The following is a 10,442-nucleotide window of genomic DNA, read 5'->3' as shown; positions in this document are numbered from 1 at the left end:
TTGCCTTGGAATGCCAGTGTTAGTGGGAACATATATTTTTCATTCTAAAAGTTGCATTTTTATCCACTCAGAAATTCACAGAAGTTCTACCTTAGGAAAGCCTTCCACTTGGGTTCACTATCTTTATTTAAATTGAGCAACATTTTCTTCTGAAGGCAAAGTTCACATTTTTTTTTGCTATAGACATTCATTGCCTCGAATATAGAGGAGTAGCATCAATAGTCACTAAACAAAGAACAGCAATAAGGATGGTGAAAATAAAAATAAAATTACAGAAGTGTGTTTCAGGATCTCAGTGAGGAGAAAAACAAATGTACAAATACAAACTGAAATCCTCTAGTTTAGGTCTATTTTCACTCTTTGGAAAGACATTAAACATAAATTACCCCAAATTTAATTATCTAATGATTAATAAATTAATAAACAACATTTCAGTCAAAAGCAGAGAACAAAGAAATTAATTTCACCAAGGTAAATTATTACATTTTTATTTAAATAACCTGGAGAAAACCTTTTAACCAAAAGCCACATCTTCTTTTTTCTGTTACATTTGAACCTTTTATAACGAGAATTTATGTCTCTGCAGCCAGCATACTAATATGGTCTCTATTGTTTTTTTCCAAGTTAGTAATTAAAGACACAGATGTGTTCCTCAGATCAGTGATGTCTCACTCGACTGATGTGGCTTATGCTGAATTTGGGCTGAGTGGTCAAAGCCTGCTGACAGGCTGGAGCAACTCTCCTCCCCCCGCTCCCATTAGTTGTCATTCCTTGAATGGCAGCATGCCTTGGGGAAGGCAGCAGGCATGTCATGCCTGCTTGCCATGGTTAGGAGCACAACAGCTGTTTACTCCACAATTTGTTGTATTGGTTCTGGAAGGTTTTTTAGGATGGAAAATGAAAATTTACTTTTGTATTCTCTGCATCAGTAGCAATAGTGGGAGGATCCTGGATGGGGCTTGGCACAGGACAGCCACTGAAATCTCCATTTGGAATAGAGATGGGCTTGGGGCTCAAACTCCAAGACTGAGTTTGAATCTAAATTTTCCCCAATGTTGAGTGCTCAGGACAATCACTGTCTTCTGGATTAGAATAGTCAATAAAAATAAAAACCAAAAGCTATGTTTTGTTTGTTATTCAAATTACTACTTTCTAATTTTCTTCCTGTCTTCCTTCATTTTGTTAATGGTTTTCTTTTCCATCCTACTCCTCCTTCTGCCCTGCAGGGCAGGATTTACAATGCGGGGTAGCGTTACAGAAGTAGGTTTTTCAATAAGTTACAGGTCAACAGAGTGAATTGTAAACTTTACCAGAAGTTTTGAATATAGTTCAGGATGTGATTTTTTTTTTTTTTTGGTGGCTAAAAAGAAATTAACAGAAGTGCAGAGCTACCTGAACTGAGGATAATGGAGGCTTCCCAGGATTCGTGTTAATATTCTTCTAAGATCAGAAGCCACAAAAAAATTTTCACATGGGAAGCTGAGAAACTTTCTGCAGATTTTCACTCTTCTGATGAGGGGAAGATTGGTATGATGTACTGAAACATCTTACTTTTGATACCAAGTTAAAATTAAACTAAAGAAATTTGCACAGGTCATCTTGATATTCCAGTGTTGTGCTTCTAATATTGCAGTTACTTTACTTTGTTAAACCAAGGACATACTAATGGCTCCCTTCCAAGTTATTAATATTGTGCTGGGAAAGAACAAGGTTAAGGCATGGAAACAAAAGATCAAATAAACAGAGGCAAGTCACCACTTGTGAATCACTGAGGGTGTTATTTCGGAGAAAACTGTATTCAACAAAACATCTTTCCTGAGTGCTTAGGTAAAGAATATAAAAATCAGTACTTTTCAAAATAATACATTTTTTCTTTGGACTTAATATGATGATGCAAATAAGAAATCATGTATTTTGGAAAAGTATATTTTTTCATACTGAAAGGTGTGCGAAAGAAAAATCAATTTATCTGAAGAAATAAAAGAATTAAAGTAGCACTTGGGAGTTCTCGTGTGTTTCTTGGGGTGACAAAGTTTGCTAAGTGAGCATTTTTCTTTGTACCTCTCCCTATCTTTTTCACTTTGTCTCTTGCCACACCTATCCTGACATTCTGGCTAGGGAGGGTTGTTATGATTCATTTGAGATAAGAAGCTGTGGGTCAGTGAAAATGTCTTTTCTAATGAAGATGTCTAGGTGTTAATTAAAAATGCGTATTTTTATCTTTATGCCTTATGGACAAGCACAATGTTTTCAGGTTCTAGTGAGTACTAAACAAAATATATTGAATTTACTTTCATATACTGTTGCAGATTTGGGGCTAAGTGGTGATTCATCAAAGAAAATAACAGTTCCCTCATTTGGGATCTGCCTGATGTTAAAAGTTATCTTTGACTGACATGTTTTTTTCCCCCAAGAACACTTAAAATTTCTTTATTTCTATTTAAATACAGATTTATGTTTCTTTAGGTTAAATCAAGAGTTTCTCTAATACAAGTATGTACTTGCAGGTTCTTTTTACTATGCTGTGACTGTGAATTTCTTATTTTGGGAAAAGCATAATTAGGACAGCCAATAATATCAGCATGTTTACTATTCCACGTTACAATCAGCAGGTTATTGAATACTATTGATAAACACTGGTATGTGAATCCTGTGCAAGGTTTGCTAGACCTATGGTGTTTAACAGCTTTATGTCCTCTGTTCTGTCCAGCTTTTGGGGAAAAAAACAAACCTACAGCACTTATGAATTTCACAAATCATTAATATCTGAGTTTAGGTTTGTGGTGGGTTAACCTTGGCTGGCTGCCAAATGCCCACCTAGCTACTCTCTCACTCCCCCTTTTCAAGAGGGTAGGGGGAAGAAATAACATGGAGAAACCTGTGGATTGTGATAGAGACAGGGAGATCACCTATCCATTACCATCATGGGCAAAACAGACTTGACTTGGGGAAAATCAATTTAATTTATGGTTATTTAATATAAAAGAAGATGGTGAGAAACAAAGACAAAACACCTTCTCCCATGTTGTTCTTTTTTCCTAGGCTCAACTTCAGTCCTTTGTTACCATTTCCACTACTTCTCTAAGTAATGCAGGGGGACAGGGAATTTCATGTAGTAAGCTAGACCAGAGGGCAAATAATCCATTTTCCAAAGCACAGATCTATAGCACTGGTCTCAGAGAATTTCAAACTATTGACAAGCCTAAGAGTTACACTGGAGCACTCCCAAGACTAGAGATGCACATGCTTACAAATTTAGTAATAACTATAAAGCTGTTTGAGTATTCCTGCTGGATAGTTGGCACCTGAGGCAGATTTTTTTATGAACCCAAATTTTTTCCTTCATATCTTTGTGCTTATAAAAATCAAATCTCTGTAAAAAAATTAAAGAATATGTTTAAGTGAGAACAAGTTTTTTGTGGGCCTTTTTTGTTTGATTAGTTCGTTTGGTTTGGTTTGTTGGCTTGTTTTTGATATTGTATTATTTTCATAACTGGTAACATTTAAGGGCATATACATTTTATTTACCCTTTGCACTTGTGAAAACTGAAGCATTTTAGGAAAAACAAAGAAGCCCAGAAAAGTTAAGTAAAGCTTTTTTCCATTTCTGCATGGCACTGTATTTACTTCTGTGAATGCTTCTCTAGTCATAAGGATGTATATTTTCCTTTTGGCTTCTCTCTTCAGCAGAGATTTTGACTGGAATGTTAAGTTCGAGTAAGACTAACATATTTCCTTATCTGCATTTAAATGTTGGCAAGAAATGTTCTATGAAATTAATAGCTTCTATATCTCAGAGACGATTTGCCTTTTATGTATTTAAACATGTAACAATTCTGAGTGATGACAGCACTTTCAAAATTGTAAAGTCTATGAGTAAAACCACATATTATCCTTAGACTCCATAACCTACTTGCCCCTCAGGTAATAATAGGGTAAGGATTTTCAAAAAGACACCTATTCTGTGAAACTTAAAAATAAAACAAAACTGAACTAGGCAATGTCTCACAGTACCATTTTTTTCAATTGCTTTGTGCTCACATTTTGTATTTTTGTTAGAAATTCTTTTGAAAAAATACTGGGTTTAGGTTAGGCTCTTAGTCCACAAAACGAGGGAACTCCTGATATTCGCTCTCATCTCCTCAGTACCACAGTACAAATAATAATAATAATGTCAATAAAGTATTATATTTATGAGTATTTCATAAAAATCTCACCTTGGATAACGAGTTAATATTTTTGTTCCTTTTAAACCATGCTTTACACTCAGAATAATACCATCTTCAAATATTCCCGACTGTAAAACCAATGTCCCATTCTCTAAATCAAACACCTTGACTTAGATTTGCTATCAGAAGAGTCATTCTGTACACTTGATTTCTTACTTCTTTTCATTCTTTTCACAAGCATATCTTGAAATCATTCAGATTTCTTTTATATAATTGAAACACTTACACAATATAACTGTTCACATGGTTAGAAACTGTCTTCCAACTCGCCATCAAAATATATTTAGTCTGTCTGAGATGGAGTTCCTTTTCCCATATCAGCCCTCACAGTGCTGTGCTTTGCATTGGTAACCTGAAAGGTGTTGACAACACACTGGTGTTTTGGCCACTGCTGAGCAGAGCTGGCACAGCATCAGCACTGTCCCTCAACATTCTTCCCCTCTGCCCCCAATTGAGAGCCCCCAATTGAGAGGACACAATCAAGCCAGCTGACCCATACTGACCAAAGGGATATTCCATACCATATTACGTCAACTCAGATATAAAAGCTAAGGAAAGGAGGAGGAGGGGGTGGACATTAGTTGTTTGCAATGTTTGCCTGCTGAGAAACTGCTCCAGACTGAAGCCCTGATTCCTGGGACATGGCCAGACATCATTTACTGATGGGAAGTAGAGAATAAACCTTGTTATTTTCCTCTTCATTTTTGCACGTGCAAACTTTTGCCTCTGCTTTAGTAAACTGTCCTGTCTCAACCTACAAGTCATTTTCCATCTTATTGTCTCTCCCCTGTCTGACTGGGAAGGGGAGTGATAGAGTGGCTTGGTGAGCACCTGCTGTCCAGCCAAGGTCAACCCACTACAACGACTGATTTATAACTTTTTTGATCTTGTGATGCTGTTATTTTTTAACCTAAGTAGTTCATCTGTGTCTTGATGTTTATCCTCCAAAAGTGTTTGAAATGTCATAATTCTCTCTTCTTATAAGAAGCAAAGCCATGGAAGCCTGAAAACCTGTCTCCATAAAACAGAGAAAATGCATGACTTTTCACTTTGTACTATTAAATTTCATTGTATTTTCCATTAGCCAAAACTGTCATTTAATTCCTGCTACACAACCATCCTGTCATCTTCTGTATTAGCAGAGACACCTAAGTCCACGAATTACAACACTCTCCCCTATTTTCCTCTTTGATTGGGCACCTTCTCTGTTTTGTAGCACTCATATTAATCATGACATTTCTTCTTGAAATAAGAACCTCCTATGGGTACTATCTAATTTCTGTACCTAAATTTAAATAGATTGATTCCACAGCATAACACTACCTAACAAATCTTAGCAGAAAAAGTTATACTATTTGATATTATATAGACTTCATAAAATCATGTTGAAAATGCATTATGCTCAACCATTTAAGATTTGTCCTTGCTTGTAAAATTTCCTAATCTGAAATAGGTTTTACTTTCCTTCAGCTAGAAAATTTATCTTCTTCAAATGTATAGCACCAATAAAGTGATGAAATGTACTGCAGATTTCTGTTGCATTAAAACACATGCATTTTATTTATTTTCTTCATAACTTTTATTGCACAGCTTTGGGAGTAGTGAACACTATCCAACTAAATTTTTGTCTCCAGGTTACTGAAGTTCTAGATTTCTTAAGGCAAATCTCACATCCTGAGTCCTTTTAGAACTTCTTTCTGAACCAAGAATTTCTGAGGTTTGCATCAGAAATATTAAATTGGAAGTGAATATGACATTGGTAGATCAACAGAGTGTCTATTTGACAATAATGTGTCTGTAGTAGATTATAATGAATAATACATATTTAACTTATTTTGCATAGTATGAAAGGTTATGCAAATCACATTAGTAAATTGCCTACAATTTTAGTTGTTTTGACAGAGAAGGTGAACTGTCTTGGCTGACACTGCACAAAAGTGATATGCAGGTTACTCACACTAAGTCTTTATGATTATTTTTAATTAAAAGATCTGGATTTTCCTTACTGAAAGGTATGTTCATATGAAATGTTTACACAGTTGGAAACTCCATGCTCTTATCAGTATGTTATCGAAGTATCAGAAAATTATAGAGGTAACGATATAAACCTTCTTTTACCTGGAAATCAGAACAGTAGCAGGGATGGGAAATGTGGACTTACAGTGTGGACATCTGTGGTGTGTGCAGAATTCAGGCCAGCCAGCCAAGCATGACACAGCTACTTGCTCACTCCCCTGAGCCCCACTGGGACAGGAAGAGCAAAAGCGTAAGGCAAGATAGAGGCAAGATAAAGTTCAATAAGTGAAGGAAAGAGGAAGGAAAAAAAATGTTATGTAAAAGTAGTCACCTCCATAGGCAGACTGACACCCAGACAGCCTTCAAGCAATGGTTACCTATCCCAAAACCTCCTCCCCCAGGGTTTTTTTGCTGATCATGACACTATATGGCATGGAATATTTTGGCCAGTTTAGGTTAGCTCTCCAGGTTGTCTTCCCTCTCAGCTTTTTGTCTGCTCTTGGCCTACTCGCTGGGATGACAGAGTGGGAAAAAGGGAAAACCTTGTTGCTGTACAAGTACTGCGCAACAATAACTAAAACACCAACGGTTCGCTAACACTGTTTTAGCCATATACCCAAAATGCAGCATCCTATGGGCTCCTATAAAAAAAACCAACTCCCATATAGATCTGGCTTACAAACCACCCTTAACAACATGGCATTTATCTAGTCACTTTTTGCAGAGAAAAAATAAACTCCTGTAAACATGCTGTACCTATACATTTCTAGAGCTCTGCTCAAGCTGAGATGAAAGATATATCCCAAGGAAAATTAGGTCATCCATAGACACCTACCTTCCACAGACCAGTTGGACAACAAGCTGATCATTAGCTAGCAATGCACCCTCATGGCAGAAAAGGCCAACACTTTCTTGGGCAGCTTGAGGAAGAAAGTTGTCAGCAGGTTGAGTGAGGTGATCTGCTAAGCAGTGATGAGAAACATCTGGAGTGCTGTCCCCATTTCTGGGGTCCCCAGTAGATAAAAGATTTGAATTTACTGGAGTCCAGTGCAAGGTCACTGATATGGTTAAGAACTGAAGCATCTGTCATTGAAGTACAGGGACTGGGACTGGGACTGAGACTGGTTGAGAGTTCTGAGGGTTTAACCTGAACTTGTCTCAGTAGTTTTAACTGATGGGACAAGAAACAAGAAACACTGACTAAAATACTTGAAATTCCATCTGTGCAAAAGGAAATATATTTTTTTATTAAGAGGGCTGCTACCACTGCTACGAGTTGCTGAGAGATGTGAATATCCATGAAGGTATTCATAATCCATCTGGACACAGTTCTGGACAGCCTACTTTAGCTGTCCCTTCTTGAGCAAGTGGTTTGGCCGACACTATCTCAAGACGTACCTACTAATCGAAATGACTGTCTGATTCTACAAATTCACATATCAGAAGGAATTACCGTGGATGTGTAATTGTTGTTCAGAACATTAATAGCGTACTAATTTTTTTATTTCATAAATTAATATTTGATGTTCATTTTGTTGTTATTCCTGCTGTTCTCTAAAATCAAATACTCTAAAATAGTGTCTGAGCCATATTAGCCTAAGGTGTTAGGAAACTTGCTTTAGATTTGAGATATATTCTATGCGTAAATGATTTCTCTGTTTAAATAATCTAAAACCTATTGAAGATATGAAAAAATTACTTAAAAAAAAAAAAAGAAAAAGGAAGGCAAAATGAAAAGAAAGATGTCTACTTTCATTAACAAGGAAAAAAAGTGACCACAATAAATTGGAAAACATATTGTCAGAAATATCTCCTGCTGCAACTCATTTAATGCTATTACATGTGGAAAAGAGAACAATAAGCTGAAATCACCTTTATTCTTGCTTACATAAAGAAACAGCTATTTTAAGTGGTGCTGAAATAAGCATAACCAATTGCTGTGCCAAGTATTGCAGCAGTGAATTTGGCATATAGAGTTATTGCATGTGATATATAATCTAACAAATTTCCAAACAAACATTCTGGAAACAATTACAAGTAAGCAAGCAACCCTGAACAAATACCATTGAAGTTTTAAATTGCATTTTGGTCACCCACGATCATCTAAAAAAATGTTCCACAGAATTTTTATGCCTGGAGCAAAAAACTGGAGTTTTGGCTGTCTTTCCAAGTGAGAGTTTAATGTTGTGAATCATTAGGAAGCATACACATTAGTCTGAAAAATAATTGTTTGGTTTATAGTCACTTGAGGCTATAGTCTCAATCAGACCTCAGCTGTGGTGGGCTAGGAGAATACAATGCAGTATAAATACAGTTTGTTGATATAACACTGACAGAAGCATATGTTACACCATTAACTTCCAAAACAAACATGCAAAATTGGTACTGAAGAAGGAAAAATGTTACAACATTTAAAAATATATTTCAAGATATTTTGAAAATAATCTTATACCTCTTTGATTTAAAAATATTAATAGAGTAATAAATATTTTAACAATAAATGATAATTGTCACAGAACTTAAACCTAATTTTTTTTTCAAGGTTGGGCATGTTCTTGGGAGGTCTAGAATTATGTCTATTCCCATTTATTCAATATTAAGCCCTTCAAATATATGCAAGGTTATTAGTAAAAATAAACAAACCTGCAAAATTAATGATTTCTTTTTTGTTTTGAGTGGGCGTATTTTCTTTGATCTTTGGAAAGAGTTTGCCTCTTTTTTAAGCCATTAGGCTCAGAAGATTGTGTTTGCATGCTAGATGTTGTGAAGTTGTGACATAAAGAGGACCAAGAACTTTAAAGTTGAATTCCAGGGTATAGGAAGAATCTTGGGTTCCCACGTAAGCTGAAAAGCTAATAAGCAAAGGTTTGCTAAGTTTTAGCATCTTCAGTGGTACAGTTCTGAAAGAAATCACTTTACAAAACTAGAACATCAATATTACTAACAATATTATTTTTAAATAAACAGTCCAATTCAACAAAAAAACCCAAACAAACAAACCAACAAAATCAATCTTAAGATTAAAGATGAAAAGATAATAGTCTCAAAGCCCTAACTGGTAGAATGATTTTAAAATATAAATCTAGTCTCACTCTTATAACCATTGAGTTCAGTGGGAGTAGGACAAGGCAGTCTTTGTGGTATCGCATTTTCTGATGATGAAAATCCTTCCCTTAATTAAGAAAATACTATCATTGTGCCCCCCAGTGAGTTTAGTAGTAGGAATGACCTTGGGGTGCTGTTGTAATTGTTATGCAGAAGGAAAAGTTGTTTCCTCTGTGTGGATATTTTGGTCTTAACAATAAATTCATAGCTCTTTTCCATTAGAGGAACTTTCAAAATCTCCCTGTCAGTTCCCACTATGGAAACAGAAATACTAATATCAACTGAATTACACAATCCCCCCAAATATTTAATTACTTTATGAATGGAATTAATTTTTAATCTGAAATGGCTTGAATAGGAAATGTAGTGTTTTCCTTCTGAGATGAATTAACAAATGAATGATTTTGTTTTCTTGACATTACACTTCAGTAAACTGGTCTCATCCATATTAGTGTATGAAAATAGCAATCAGAGGAACACAAGAATGGAAGGGAACACAGGAATATCAAACCTGGTTCCTTCACAGCTAGAGGCAATCACCTACTAGCCACATTTATATTACATTATATTAATAGTCCTCAAAGATTTAAACAGCAAATATTTCATATTCCATGCCTTACAGATGACAAAACATTTCCTAATAATCTACAGAAAGTCAAGTATATTAAAAGGTATAACCACTGATAGCCACAGCTATTAAGTCCACAGTTCTACGAGTATTTAATATTCTGTTGTGACTATAAACCAACAGATAATAATACAAAGTATGATACACTGTAAACAGATGGCATTAATTTGTTCATTGTAAACTTCATGTAGGAATACAAAAGAGTAGGCATAATATATTTTCCCTTAAGTTTAAGAAAGTATCTTATGGAGTGAACTAGAAGTCTAAGCTAGTATCCGTTTTTAATGCAACAGATGTGTTTATATCTAAAACACTTCTTTAAAACTACACTTTATCAATAACAAACATGACTGGGTCACAAAACTGTAATATCATTCATTGTAATGCCAACAAGTTTATTCACAGTTCTCCGCTTTCCTTTTCCTCTTTTATCTTGTTTACTTGTTCTTACTTCAGTATAATCA

The sequence above is a fragment of the Manacus vitellinus genome, unplaced genomic scaffold (assembly GCF_001715985.3).
Source record: "Manacus vitellinus isolate BGI_N305 unplaced genomic scaffold, ASM171598v3 scaffold_0_pilon, whole genome shotgun sequence".
In the NCBI taxonomy this organism is placed as follows: Eukaryota; Metazoa; Chordata; class Aves; order Passeriformes; family Pipridae; genus Manacus; species Manacus vitellinus.
Note: the sequence above shows the minus strand (reverse complement) of the source record.